Source organism: Neltuma alba, unplaced genomic scaffold (assembly GCF_004799145.2).
Source record: "Neltuma alba isolate B1F8T4 unplaced genomic scaffold, ASM479914v2 tig00007401_pilon, whole genome shotgun sequence".
Taxonomy (NCBI): Eukaryota; Viridiplantae; Streptophyta; class Magnoliopsida; order Fabales; family Fabaceae; genus Neltuma; species Neltuma alba.
The window spans coordinates 141-12,514 of record NW_021634772.1 but is presented as its reverse complement, the minus strand read 5'-3'; the positions used below and the strand labels follow the sequence as shown (position 1 = coordinate 12,514).

The following is a 12,374-nucleotide window of genomic DNA, read 5'->3' as shown; positions in this document are numbered from 1 at the left end:
ACTGGGAGGTCCTAAGCTCTTGATTAGCTATCTCAAGCTCCTGAGTAGTGGTTCTAAGCTCTTGGCACTGGGAGTTATATTCTTGCTTAATCTCAGCCAAAGATTCCTTAAGGCATTTGGTAAGTTCATTCAGTTTTAGTTCAAAGGTCTGAAGTCTCTGGTCCATTTGGGATTGAAGGGAGCTAACACGAGGTTCTAAAGATTAAAGTGCTTGGTCTAAGGTGTCTTGTCTATTTTCAATATCACGAATAGTCATGTAATAGATAGACAAAAGCTAACAACAAATAATAAAGCAAGTAAAGAGCTACTAATAAAATGAAAATCAATTATCTCTCTCTCTGTTTTTTTTTGCCTTTTTTTCTTTTTTCTTTCTTTTTTTTCTTTTTTTTCCCCTCTCTCTTTTCTTTTTTTTTTAATAACAATAATATAAAACCAAATTAAACAAATGGAAATGCTAATAAAATATAATATCTACAGTAAATAATAATCAATAGAATGGCAAAAGCAAAATAGTAACCTCCAGTATGTCAAACTAGTCACAGTAAGTTAAAGAGAGGGTCAATTGCGCCTTACCAACGCACTTAAAGAGACCAGAAAACTAAAAATTACCCCAAAGTGTCTAAATGATTCTGTGGCTGAAGTGAAAATTTTGACAAAATCTGGGTCCACAAGTGTAACTTCCTTGAATGTATTGGGTTAGACTGCAAAATTTCAAAATCTGGGGAGAAGGCAAAATTTTCTGGAAAATATGGGTCAGAATGTGTAATTTTCGCTAAAAACCAAATCTGGAACTGCAGAAGCACGGAGGCACGTGGATCTCACACGCAGAGACTGTGATGGCGCATGCAGGCGTGTGGAGGACTTTCTGGCAGTGCAACTCAGGGAACAGGCCGCGTTCCTCGAGGCGGACTTAATGGTGGTTGTTTCACGTTGATCGGATGCTAGAAGAGTGAGATCTGGGTCTCCAAAGTGACGCTTCCGGTGACGTTGCGTAGAGGGAGTTCGGCTGGATCGTGGAGGCTGTTTCCGGTGGTTTCTGGTTGTGAAACCTTGAGATCTGGACGGATTGTTGCCTACGGTGAGAATGGAAGTGGCGGCGCCATGAACGGTCGTCTGAAAATGAGCGAACAATGGTGAAGGAGCGGCGGCTGTGGGTGGTTTTACAACAAGGGCATGTTTGGGGATTGAAAAATGAGTTTGAAAAAAGTAGAATGAAGCAATCAACCTGGCTATGATACCAAAATTGATGTAGAACAAGAAAGGATTGGAAGGGATGAGAAGTTAGAGAAGAGGAAGAAGAAGAGAGGAGGAGCAAAGAAGCAAGGAGAACGGGAAAAAAACTGATCGATAAATTCCAAATGTCAAGTCTGATTACAAACTGAAACCCTAAACTATAAATAAAAGAAAGAAATAAAAGAAATAAAAGAAATAAAATGAGGGGAGTGGGGAAGTGGGGTGAGTGGAGTAACTACCCACGATCTAAAATATAGAAATAATTAACAAAATAAACAATAATAAAAAAATAATTAATTAGTTAAATTAAATCTGCATCACAATGCCTCTTTAGGACAAATAACTAACTCAACTTACTTCCTTAATCTCCTCAAATTAGTCAACTGGTTCTTATAATTAGGATCGGAGGTAGTATATAATTAACAATGATATTTTAGACAAGACAATATCCATTTATTATAATAACGAACTTAACTAATTTTTTGAAGTAATGCGTTACCAAAAAACATATCATAATGATTTCTATTCTATTTTGAAAATTTAGAGTTTAGACTACAAAATCTTTCTATCTTCCCAAGCATACATATTCCATGATTATAATCAAAACAAGATCAACAAAGACGCAATAGAACATGAAGAGTAGTAAAGCTAATAAACATAACAATATCATTAATTATTGTTGCTTCAAATCCAAATACTATAGCTGTAACAATCCCCGTAATTCATGGTAAATAAACATTTTCAAAACGATAATTACTTTAAAAAGGCCAACCATGGTAGGAAAGACAAACCTAATCAAATAGAAATCTACCATAGTCAATAATAATCCAAATCTTTAACAAAGTAGTAGCTACTGTTCTAGAATAGTAAGGATAGTTAATCAAATAAGAAATGATCAACATTTGATTTTTCATGTATATATCAAATCCATCAGCAATACTTTGGAATCTCAAATACAATTAAGACCAATTGTAAAAGGGCTAGGGCATTTAAAGTCCACCAAAACAACTACCACTGCTGCCCATTATCAAGTGCAATCAAAATAACAATCACATATGTCGAAAAAGCCCAATAGTACAAGTCCAGAATGTAGCGGAAAGGCTATGATAATGTTAACTAAAACAAAAGGCCATAAAGTTTGGCAATATACATCAGTCAAATCATGTATATCAAAATAGAGGCTATACAGAGTGGAAAGGAAAACTCAAGCCTCGGACACCTTCCCTTTGGGACCAACACCTGAACCCTCGCCTGAAAAATGTTAAATAACCACGGGGTGAGTTAAATTGACCCAGTAACCACAATTCCAATTCAACAAGTATCCAGGGAGTGATTACAAGATAGTTAAGCGGACAAAGTACAATTTCAAATAACATATAGGATAAATATCCTTACAGAAAACAATATATAATAATTCAAAAGTAATTTGCATGCACAGAACTTCATCAACCATCCTTATAACCTCCTTGTAACCTCTGACAGAACCCATGGGCTATTCACACATAACATGATTCGTCTCTTTTACAAGATTGCACCAAGCTCTCCAATAATGAGGTGTAACTCGGCCAAAAGTCACATAGCTCATATTGGACCATGGGTTCCCTTTCCTTGGAATATGGAAAGGTGTCATGTCCCTTGGGCTGACCCTTGACCTGGCCAAAGGAAGGGTGATACCGAGTGCCCTAAGAATGTTAATGCCAACCACTGGGCGCCAAGTGGCGGCTATACCACGTGGTATAAATAATCAGACCTCCCACAACTACATTTCAGCACAACCAACACAGCCCAATCCAACCATCCAATTCCACACAATTTCATATCCATAAAGTATTCTCAGATTCAATAATCAAATTTGTTCAACATCAACAAGATATTCATAAGATGAAATAATTCATGCCCACTTAGCTAATAAATTTAACGAAACATAAATCTTGATATAGATATATAAATTACTTTTCATACAAAAATCACCATAACATATATTGATAACATTTATAATATCAACACATGCTTATAATCACATCAACAAGCATACAAGGTAAATTAGAAAGTGGTTACCTCAAGTTCTTGACACAAGAACTAAAAATAGGAGAATTCAAACCCAAGAGTCCAAACCAAGCTCACTCTACAACAATAAGTTTATAAACATATATTAATAAAAAGACTAATTAATATAGCATTAAAATAGTTTATTTACTAAATCCCCATAATTGGCTTGCTAAAAAAAATTATCTTTAGAAAAATAATAATTCATCTATTCCTCCAAGTGACAATTCCTAATACTTCCCAACTCTATTTCTCTCATTCACATCATTAATAAGGATATTTCCTTCAAATCATCCAAAAATCTCCAAAAAGTGTTTACTTTAACTCTTAGAAAAATAATCATATACCATCTATGCCTCCAATCATTATTACAATCCTATTCCCTTCTTCCATTAATCATTTCTCATTCATTAGAGTCAATAACTTATAATATTTTCCTCAATTTACTCCAAACACCCAACTTTCACTACTTAAAGTCTCTCCAAGAATCATCAACGTTACTATTTCAACAACAATCCTCAAAGTTTAAGCATTGGATCCTCAATATAACCTCAAATGAACTCAACTAAGAGATAAATTTCGAAATTAATATCATCATTAACACAAATCACCATTTTCCAACCAAACCCTAACTTATATTGTCTCAAATCAACCATCCAACTAAAATCTAAGTCATAAGACTCTTATTCTAACCACATAAGCTCCATTAATATCCTAATACTAAATTAGAAACCTTAAAAATTAAAAATCTAACAAGCCCTAATAAACTTTATTTTCTGCCATAAACTTACAGAAATAAAAAGAAAAAACTAAATAAAAATAATAGGATGAAAATAGATTACCTAAATATCTTATATGTACCCAAGGTAGAGCTCTTTTCTTTCTCACACCCTCAATCTCCCAATCACTCTCACTCACTGTTCGGCGATGACAGAGAGGCACGGACAAGGGAAAGCGAACGAAGCGGAAAGGGGAGGGGGAAATGATTGAAAGTGGGGGTTACACGTGACCCCCACTTGAAATGCTTTTGCTATGCTATTTATATATATATATATATATATATATAAAAGAGCCACAGCCCAAACAGGGGGAATTAACCCCCCCACCAACAGGCGGTGGGTAGCCCACGTGCCACCCACTTGCCCTTTTGATTTTTTTTCCTTTTATAATTTATATGTATATCACAAAAATTATGATTTACAATCTACACAATAATATTAAATTTTAAATATTATTAATTAATCTCATACCCATATAACTTAAATCCTATAATAAGATAAAGAAAAATGGAACGTTACAATAGCTGCATTTAACGATCAATTGTTTCACTTGTAAACTCCCAAATGCAGTTAGAAAAATGTTTTTACACAAAACCTTTTTCATATACTGACCTCTTGCTGATCTGAACACCCTATTATTAAAAAACCTAAAGGAATGGCCTCAAACCTTCTGTCAAAGCTGATGATGAAAACATGGCAGGTTTCAGAATTCTCCATACCTGCATTGAAACCTAACCAAGTTAATTAAGCACCAATAGCATACAGCTTATATTTGGGGGGTGATTTTAAGCACAGGAGTACTAGAAGAATAACCAAGAAAACTAGAAAACAATACATTTTCTTAGTTTATGCCTCGTTCACACCAAATTCTATGTCTCTTACTTCCAAATCTTGCTGTTGGACTTTGGATTCACTCAGTAATTCTTTAGCAGCTGGACATGAAAATGACTGAAAGGACAAATCATCTGCAACCATCATCTTTAATCTCCATAAAGTGTGACACATGTAAGATTTTTTCCCGATTTTGGAGGCAATGAGATTGGATGAGTTCTTGTTCACTAAAGTTGTAAGTATGGATCTTATGTCATGATCCCAAAAGAAGTGAGCCCAGGAAATGACCCAAAAGGTGGCCCAAATCTCATATGCAAGCACAACCAGAGGAAGAGACACAAAATGTGGTTACTATGGGATTTGGAGGGTCAGGCGGAGTATAATAAGGACAAAGTCTGTTATGGAGGGGGTAGAAATGATTATGGTCTCTCTCTCTTCCCCCTGAAGATTCTTTCCCTGCTAACTTCCTGCTTCCTTCTTTCTGCTCCTTTCTGCAACTCTGTAATTCACTGATATTTGCATATTCCATTGTATTAAGTGCATAATTTCTATATATGTGACTGAACTTAATCCATTGAACCATATATTTTATCATTTTCGTCATTCATATGTGTATTTTCAGTCTTGACCATTACATCTTACACCAACACCCACGGTCGAAAGTTTCAAGCTCCCGTACAAATTATCAAGGCACCCCTAACCAGCTAAGAAGCCTAAAAATTTAACTGCTCCCAGTGGTAGAGTGAGGAAACTTAGAAGTTGATCCGTGAAATTTGTTTCTGCTTCTACAAACAGTATTTTGTTTTTTGATTTTGACACTACTACCTTCAACCTTATCTTATGACCCCCATTGTCTTATGACTGATTCACTTAAAAAATGGACTGTGATTTTGTTTGGAGGTTCTGATAATGAACATGCAGTTCCTTGCGCAAGAATAAATTAGTCAATGGTGTCTCTGACCATAACAACGTCAACTTGAGCAGATCCCATAGCTTCACAAAACAAAGCATGAATAAATGATGGGACTAGAAATAATAAGGAGGAAGAAATCAAATTAAGCAATGAAGAGAAATCAAGGGGAAAAAATACGTGGAATGTCATTTTGACGAAAAATTACACTTACCACTGTCTCACTGACATTCACAGTTAATCTCTTGGGAACATACACAACCCCAAAATTCTGTATTATCCACAAGGTATTTATATCACTAGGCATCACTGTTAGATCATCACAAACTAACCAAAATATTGGCAACCGACCGCCAATATAGCCATTAAAAAACTGAGAGCTCTTCATCATCAAAGTCATATCGAGATCCATATATCCCATTGAGTTGATTGGATTTAGGAACTTTCCGTTATTCCAATCTTTAATAAAATACGTTGGGTCCAGATTTTCTACACTTCACCGCAGTGAGAAAATACAGTTAAATTTGAAAGGCTGTACACTAGAGTCCTTACTTACAAGTCTAGAGATAGTTCCCAAGGGCAACATGAAGAAGCTAACTAAAATATCGATAAAGTCAAACCCCACTTCAGCATAAAGAACCTTACTTTTCTCATCGTCTATGAATAAAGTCAATGAAATGTCCTCCAATTTCTGCAATGAAGCCATGATCGAAATGGTGCATTGCATAGATTTGTTCTTTATGCAGAAGAGACTAAATCCTTCGTACCCATATTGACAACTTTGTTGGAGGGTATTTGAAAAGAATCTGCAAGAAGATATATAGATATGAGGCACAAAGAAATCATAGAATAAATTGTGATTGTAAAAGTGAGTGATTTGGGCAAATTTAGAAGCATAAGATGTCTTCAAATGAAGTCCACTCATGATTAGGCATTAAATTTCCCATTTTCATTTAGGTTGAGGAAATCATAATAAGAGTGAGATTGATCAAGGTGCAATTCAAAGAAAATCAAAATACTAATGACTACCTTATAATACCTTTGCTAATCATGTGTATTAGTTAAAACTACCATTTGATAAAGTTTGTTAAGTCAGTCATTTGTAATAAATAGGTGTTATCTTCCTTATAATACCCTTGCTAATCATGTATATCAGCTAAAACTACCATTTGATGAAATTTTTAACATATATAACTACTATAAGGACTATTTTTAAAAAAATACATAAATATGAGAGATAAAGTGAATTCGGGTCTTATATTTAGAACTAAATTGAAAGTCAAACTAGCTCTTATATTTAGAATTGGGAGTAGTACATTTTTTTCAACAACCACAATCATCAAGACAACCTAGAGTGGTTAATCCATTCTTCAATTGATAGAGCATGTAATAACCCAATTAAATGTATTTAAAATAAGTTTAGTAATCTAGAGTATTAATGGGTATAAATTTTTTTTGATCACTTACACCCGTCCCTTTAAGTTAAAAATGTCACTCCTAACATAGCTGCCCAAAAGCCAATAGTAAATCAATTTCACTCTAATACAATTGTATGGGTCCAGTAGGTATATTCCTATTTTAATGACAAATTAGAACAATTTATAATCCCAGGCTACCCAATCCAGTGGTCCAATTAAGATTTCGTTTTCCAAAACTAATCTAAATTCCTCAAGTTCATACTTAATGTTGGTCAAACATTAGATAGATAGGAAATCCAAGATTGAGTAAACAGATAATATTAAGCACATATAAATGGTTCCAACATGCTCTAATCCAAAAATCAATGATTCACAACATGCTCCTTCATAGCAACTCTAGGGTCAGGGCAGAGAAAAAACTACCCACAACAACAACAATAAGTCTTATCCCACTAGGTGGGGTCGGCTACATGAATCACACGACGCTATCGTGCTCTGTTAACAACCCAATCCTTAGATATGTTGTTGACTAGGAGGTCTCGTTCAATGACCTCATTAAGTGTTCTTCTCGGTCTTCCTCTGCCCCTTTTTATGGGACTCCATCTTGTCTGATCCACCCTCCTCACTGGGGCCTCCAATGGCCTTCTTTGCACATGTCCAAACCATCTTAAATGATTTTCAATTATTTTCTCTTGGATAGGTGCCACACTGACTCTTGCCCTGATATTTTCATTTTGAATCCTATCTTTTCTTGTATGACCACACATCCATCTCAACATCCTCATTCCTGCTACCCCGACTTTATGCTCTTGTTTTCCTTTTATTACCCAACATTCACTACTATACAACATAGCTGGTCTTATAGTAGTCCGATAAAATTTTCCTTTAAGTTTCTTAGGTACCTTCTTATCGCAAATAACTCCGGTAGATTTCCTCCACTTTAACCAGGCAGCTTGTATTCTATGAGAAACGTCTCTATGAATTTTCCCATCCTCCTGTATAATGGATCCTAGGTATTTAAACTTTGATACTTGATGAATGATTTGCTCTCCCATCTTCACCTCCAAATCCCCATTGTCTTGCCTCCCCCCAAAATCACAATGCATATATTTTGTTTTGTTCCTGCTCAAGCGGAAACCTTTCGACTCCAAAGTCCTTCTCCATAACTCCAATCTAGTGTTAATCTCTTCTTTTGATTCCTCCACGAGAACTATATCATTCGCGAAAAGCATGGACTTAGGGATTCTTTTTTGAATAGGTTCAGTTAGAACATCCAGAACAATGTTGAACAAGTACGGACTCAAAGAGGATCCTGATGTAGACTAATCTTAATAGGAAAGTCCTTTGTCTCACCTCCAGGCGTCCTTACACTGGTAGTTACCCCTTCATACATATCTTGTATGACTTTGATATAAGCAACCCGTACACCTTTCTTTTCCAAAGCCTTCCATATTACTTCTCTTGGCACATGATTATAAGCCTTTTCCAGGTCAATAAAAACCATATATAAATCCCGTCTTTTACTCCTATATCTTTCCATTAACCCCCTTAGTAAATAGATTGCTTCTGATGTGGATCTTCCTGGCATAAATCCAAATTGGTTTTCTAAAATAGAAGTCTCTAGCCTCAACCTATATTCCATCACTTTTTCCCATAACTTCATTGTGTGACTCATAAGTTTTATCCCTCTGTAGCTTGCACAATTTTGAATGTCTCCTTTATTCTTGTAAATAGGAACTAAAATGCTTCTCCTCCAATCATCTGGCATAATCTTAGAGCATAAAATTTCATTAAAAAACTTGGTAGCCACACCTCACCTCATCGCCCAAACATTTCCAAACTTCAATAGGGATACCATCAGGCCCAACGGCTTTTCCATTGTCCATTTTCTTGAGACCTGCCTTAACCTCTCCGATACGGATCCTGCGGTAGAAAGCCAAATTCCGATTATCTTCATTAATTAGCAAGTCTTGTAAGTCCTGAGTGGCATAATTGCTTCCCTCATTAAACAACTTGTAAAAGTAAGCCTCCCATTTGTCCTTAATATCACCATTAGTAACTAACACTTTACCATCTTCATCCTTTATACCCTTTACTTGGTCCAGATCTCTCTTTTTCCTCTCCCTTTGCTTCGCAATCTTATAAATATTTCTTTCTCTGTCTTTGTTCCTAACTCTTGATAAAACCCCTCATAAGCTTTAGTACATGCTTCGCTCACTGCTCTCTTTGTCTCTTTTTTAGCCAACTAATACCTTTCCTAGTTTCTACACTATTGCACAAATGTATGGCCTTAAAAACAATCTCTTTTCTATTTGACTTTCTCTTGCACACTCTTATCCCACCACCAAGTCTCCTTATCTCTCTGACCAGGACTTTTGGATTCTCCTAAAGTGCTTTAGCTACCAAACAAACCATTGTAGCTATCTCTTCCCACATCATGTTTGCATTTCCTTGCGACTCCCAAATCCCTTCCTCAAAAGGGTCCTTTTGAATAACTCCCGCTTCTCCCTTTAACTGCCACCACTTAACCCTAGGTTTTACCACTTGATGGTACTTTGCTTTTGCCTGGTACTCTTAAAACGTACATCAAGGATAAGTACTCTATGTTGGGCAGTCACCCTATCTCCTGGAATCACTTTGCAATTAGTACACAGTCTTCTATCCAGATTCTTAACCAAAAAGAAATTAATCTCTGATTTTGAGGCACCACTTTTGTACGTGATTAAATGCTCCTTTCGCTTCTTAAAACAAGTGTTGACAATCTTAAGATTATATGCAAGAGAAAAGTTGAGAATAGATTGTCCTCCACTATTAAGCTCCCCAAAACCAAAACCACCATAGGCCCCCGCTGAATTGTCCTACTTCCTTACCAACATGTCCATTAAGGTCCCCACTGATAAAATTTTTCTTCGAGTGGTATGCTTTGAACCAACCCCTCCATATCTTTCCAGAACTTATCTTTAAGGTGTGCCTCTGCCTCAACTGAGGTGCATAAGCACTAATGATATTTATAGTATCATTTCCAACAATTACTCTTAATGATGTTATTCTGTCCCAAACCTTTTAACCTCTACTATGTTTTTTCTATGTTCCATCAACGATAATACCAACCCCATTTCTTGCACTCACTTTTTCTGTGTACTAAAGTTAGTTTATACTCTCCAAGTTCCTTGGCAGCTTCTCCAGTCCATTTGGTTTCTTGGAGGCAAGATATTAATCCTTCTGTCCCTCATAACTCCTGCTACTTTCATAGATTTCTCATTTAGCATCCCAATATTCCAAGTGCCAAATCTAATCTCAGTCTCATGAACTAACTTCTTTAGCCGCATTCATCCAAGAGAGTGCGGTAGCCCTCACTCATAACACTACATCGGACATAGAGAGTGACGATGCAATGGCTAGCTCATTTCTCATTATACTCGAGCCATACAGCGCGTCACTTCTGGGCAACGACCTAGCATTAGCATAATTATTTCGTTGATCCATGTTCATGAGATTCGACAGGTTTTTACGTTGGCTGTCGAGGGCCTAACACAACCCTCCTCCTTTATCCAAGCTTGGGACTGGCTATACAATATAGGCGAAGTTAGAGAAAAAACTACCCACACGTGGTTAAAATCAAACTCGTTGCAACACAACTAAATTCACACCCAAATAAACATAATGAAAAGGAAGAGGAAAACAAAAGACTGTATAATGTCTTCCCCTACTTCTGTCAGGAAGAAAGACAGAGAAAAACGAGAAGCAGAAGCTTTCTCCTTTCCACTATTGTTCCTGCAGAAGAAGAACCAGAGGCTGGCTTGAAGAAGAAGGAAACTGAAGCAGAGAGACGGGCACCCTTTCCTCTCAGATTGCCTTTTGAAGTTATATAGACAAGGAGTGAGGGGAAAAAGAATTTTTAGATTTTATTAAAAAGAGTTGTGTTATTCAGAGTAAATTGTTTAAATAGAATGATTCTGTGCGAAGTCTTTCATATTTAAGTTGGAAGACAGAGACTTTTTTGGCCAACGAAAAGACAGAGACTTACCAATAATATCTTTTTTTGCCCAGAGACTTGCCAATAATATCTTGAATTTTCTGCCTTACCATCTAAAAGTGAATTTGATTTTATGTGAACATTAGAATATATAACAATAAGTTGATGATATAATTAATAAACGTTGGCAACAAAGAAGAAGAAGGTATAATTAATATACATCAAATAGACTAAAACACAGTGCATCATTCTCTCACTCTGTATCCTCGGTGCACCAAACATTAACTCTAAAGTAAAATATTAAACAAATGTAAAGTGATAATTGCAAGGGTCCATTATGTTTTTTGACCGGTAAAATGTCGAGTCAATCCTGCCCTAACCGCATAGAGTTATAGCACATTAAGTCCAACAAAAAAATTTTTCCCAAAAATAAATATAAAAATCAATTATTCCTTTTAAGTTTACAAGCCAATTTGTATATTTTATCATTTATCATTTACGAGACATGGTTACTTTACAAACCGAAACCCCAGAAGCCTACGATATATGAATATGCAGCAAACGAGGAGGCGCAACGCCTTGAGAAATACTACTCTTAAAAGATCATTATATATAAGGAACTTTTTTTGAGTAATCATATAAACATCTTCAACTGCGTCAGTACATCTTGTTTTTGCTCTTTTAAGATTATGGTTCAAAAAACTTCATGCTACCAAATATTATATGGGTCACACAAAATAAATAGTGGCAAAAATCAAAGTCAATCCCACAGAGAACTCAATTAACAATGATTAGGTAGTATAAAACCTCTTTTGTTTAAGCTGAGTAAATCAAAATTTTATGAAATTGAGTGGAAAGAAATTAACATAAACAAAACAAAGCTTTATCAAATTAATTAAAGCAAATGTTTAAAAAGACCAACCAATAGTCACCAATTCCTTGCTAGCTTCTCCAATCTTCTGTCATTTAATTGATTAGCTTTAATGTTAGTTTTGTTAATCTAGAGTATAATTAGCTACAAATGACCATTGACTTATAACTTTCTCTTAAATTAATTATGTAATCTCTCAACACATTAACTAAGAGGCTAAACAAGCTGGTCTCACTCTCTCAACAATTATACGGGATAATTAGGTATATTTATTCTAATCACAAATTATGTTATTAATCCAATATCATAT

The 12,374-nt window shown here is 35.6% G+C and overlaps 1 long non-coding RNA gene across 1 annotated transcript; it reads right to left on the bottom strand.

Annotated features, from left to right (window-relative positions):
* Window positions 1-5,530: 5,530 nt before the first annotated feature.
* LOC114752482 (uncharacterized) lies at window positions 5,531-11,433 on the bottom strand. Its single transcript, XR_003740847.1, has 3 exons — window positions 11,245-11,433; window positions 6,356-6,605; window positions 5,531-5,882 (listed from the first exon to the last, which is right to left on the bottom strand). It is a non-coding gene; the product is annotated as an uncharacterized LOC114752482 (long non-coding RNA).
* Window positions 11,434-12,374: the final 941 nt, after the last annotated feature.